The following is a 3,578-nucleotide window of genomic DNA, read 5'->3' on the forward strand; positions in this document are numbered from 1 at the left end:
TTTGTTGCTAAATAAGTATTGTAGTTTAGTGTTCTTTAATGTTAACTGGTTATATGCGACTCTGTTTCTTTACATTTTACTAAACACTGAATTTTTAGCATGTGATCATGTAATCCTTTTCATGTCACTATTGTAAATATTATACCACACAGTGGACACTGTGTTTTATCAGCAATGGACACTGAGCCTACTCCCAAGTATTTGCCATCATGAATGCAATTGCAGTAGAAAGCTCACTTGTCCCTTATATTGGTCTGTCTATTGCTATAATAAGAATGTCTCCATTTACTTCTTTGTTGATGCCACATGTTTTGGTCAGTGGTAACTGATTCTTTTCAGTTTCTGTGGCTTTATTTCTGAGATGTATGCAGAAGGAATAGTTCTTATTTTAGTCAAATTCTATTTAAGACAGTGGAAAAAGAAAAGTAGATTGGAGGAAACTTTCAATTGAGGTGGAAGCTTCTGCTCCAATTATGGTACATCACTTCCACTTCTGTTTCGTTGGCCAGAGAAACTCAAATGGCCACATCTGACACTGATACTGATGCTGAGAAGTATTGTCTTCAATAGTCAAACAGTGAAAATCGTATGGAGGTGGGCAGGGGTGGACAGTTCGTTAACTGGGAACTAAAAGGGAAGCAAAAAATCAATAACAAAAATACTCTCTACTCATTTAAGAACTGGGTAAGAATTTCTTTGAGTTTTATGCACAGAAGCGAGATGGTTTATCCAAAGGAGATGCACATTCTTATTTTCATTATATAACCCAGATAAGGTGGTTCATATATTATATCATCAGATTCGTGAATGTGTGACCCTTCTCTCCATTCCCAGGATTCTTGCATTATACATCTTTATAATTTTAATAAATTTAAAGGGATATCTTATAATTTTGATTTTCAATTATTCGCTATTAATCATATTGAACATTTATTCATTTTTAAAAAGATCTCTATATAGTACCACTTGTATATAAATTTCATGACTTCATCTTTTCTAACAGCTACATAGTACTCCATTATGTAAATGTACCAAAGTTTCTTAAACCAGTCATCTGTTCTTGGGCAAATGGTGTCTCACTAATAAAAAAAATGTTTAATATTACTTCTTCTGTAATTATCCCAAAGGTGCTCTTTTCCATTTTCATGAAATGATTTCTTTCCACCTCTACTTGAGTAGCAGAGAATCATACACACTACACAGACCAAGATGTTTTCCTACTGTTAGCATTTAATAAAAACATTTAATTTTTATATCATGTGCTAAGCAATTTTTCCCATATTATTTTTTGCTGAAAGGACTTATTTTGTTCATTAAATGTCTCCTATTCTAGGGTCAAAAATTACTTTGCTTTTTGAAAATATTTGATGTGTTATGTTTCACATTTTAATCTTTAGTCAATATAGAACCTTCTTAGGTAGGAGTCTTGTAATTTTTCTCTATTTTATTTATTTGCTTATCTTTTCCCAGACAATGCGAAATATTAGTTTCCATGTATATGTGGGTCTGATTGTTGCCTCTTAAGACAATTTTTTCATAGATCTATTTGTACATTCATAAACCAGACTGAGCCATTTCTTATTTCCATAACCTTGTAATACATCTCAATAACCAGTAAGGCAACTATCACATCTTCTTCTTTTCTAAAGTTGACTTAACAGGGGGCTGGAGCAATAGCACAGTGGATAGGGCATTTGCCTTGCATGTGGCCAACCCGTGTTTGATTCCCAGCATCCCATATGGTACCGTGAAGTACTGCCAGGGGTAATTCCTGAGTGCAGACCCAGGAGTAACCCCTCTGTACTGCCGGGTGTGACCCAAAAAGAAAAAAAATAAAACTGACAACAGGGGTTAGAGCAATAGTAGAAGAGGTAGAGTACTTGGCTTGCATGTGACTGGTTTAGGTTTAATCCCCAGCACCACATGTGGTTCTTGGAGCCTGCCAGAAGTAATCCCTGAGTGAGGGGAGGAGACAGGAGAAAACACTGAGCATCACTGGGTGTTTCTCCAAAACAAAAACAAACCAAAAAGCAACCTGAAGTTGACTTAACTGATCATGGAGTAATCTTCAAAAATGTTTTAGAAACTAAAAATTGAGTTCCCATTTTGACCCAGCAATACTACTTCTAGAAATATACCCTGGGGGCCCCAAAACACAGCAGAAACACCATCTGCACTCCTATGTTCACTGTAGCATTATTCACCAAAGTCAGAATCTGTAAACAACCTGAGTGCCCGAGAACTGGATAAAGAAACTATGGCACATCTACACAATGAAATACTGTGCAGCTGTTAGTAAAAATGAAGTCATGAAATTTGTCTATAAATGGATGGATATGAAGAGTATCATGCTGAGTGAAATGAGTCAGAAGGAAAGGGGCAGATATAGAGTGACTACATTCATTTGTGATATAATATATGCATATATATGTATATATATATGTATATATATATATATATATATATATATATATAGTAGAAGAATGGTATCCATGGCCAGGAAAAACAAGGATTAGGAAGACTGGTCAATGGTTGAAACTAACCACAGGTGTGTGTGTGTGAGGCTGAGGGTAGGTAAGATAGAGAAGAGACCGCTATGACGATAATAGCTGGGAATGATCACTCTGGACAAGAGCTGAGGGTTAAAAGTAGGTCAGGGATATTCTGGATAACCTTTTAGTGTCTTACTATCAATATTTCAAACCACAGAGCCCAAAAGGGGGAGAGAGAGAGAGAGAGAGAGAGAGAGAGAGAGAGAGAGAGAGAGAGAGAGAGAGAAGAAAACTGCCTGCCATAGAGGCAGACAGTGGGTAGGGGCTGGGGGATGATGGGAGGGAACCTGGGAACACTGGTGCTTGGAAATATACACTGGTGGAGAGATGGGTGTTGGAATGCTGTATGGCTGAAATATAATCATGAACAGCTTTGTAAAATTAATAAATAAAATGTTTTAGAATAAATATTTAAAATTTCTCAAAAATTGCAATTGTTATACTTTTACAATTAATTTATGGTTTAATTTTACTATAATTCTTACCACTATAATGTTAGACTGTTAATTCAAAAGCATAGACTATCTCTAATCTCTACTTATGGCGATCAATTTTAATGCTTCTTATTAAATGATTAGATTTTATTTGTATCAGATTTTTATCATAGCAATCATACATATGCTATGCTAAATAATTTCCAGATTCCCTATATTTGTTAATTTTTAAAAAATTTTAGTCTCCATTTTACTATCCCTCTGGGCAGAGCATAGCAAGCTCCTTGTGGTATATTTAATATGCCAAATACAGTAACAATAGGTCTCATTCCCCTGACCCTGAAAGAGCCACCAATCTTTGGGAAACGATGAGTAAGAAGAGTTTGCTAAACTACAAGACCCTGAAGGAAAGAGTGAGCAAAAAAGAATGCCCTGCCACAGAGGTGGGGGTGTGGGGGGATGGGGGATGGGGGATGGGGGTGGGAGGGCTACTAGGGTCATTGGTGGTAGAGAATGGGCACTGGTGGAGGGATGGGTACTTGTTCATTTTATAACTGAAACCCAAGCATGAAAGTTTGTAAGTCTACAACTG

The sequence above is a fragment of the Sorex fumeus genome, unplaced genomic scaffold, assembly GCF_029834395.1.
Source record: "Sorex fumeus unplaced genomic scaffold, SorFum_2.1 ptg000007l, whole genome shotgun sequence".
Classification (NCBI taxonomy): Eukaryota; Metazoa; Chordata; class Mammalia; order Eulipotyphla; family Soricidae; genus Sorex; species Sorex fumeus.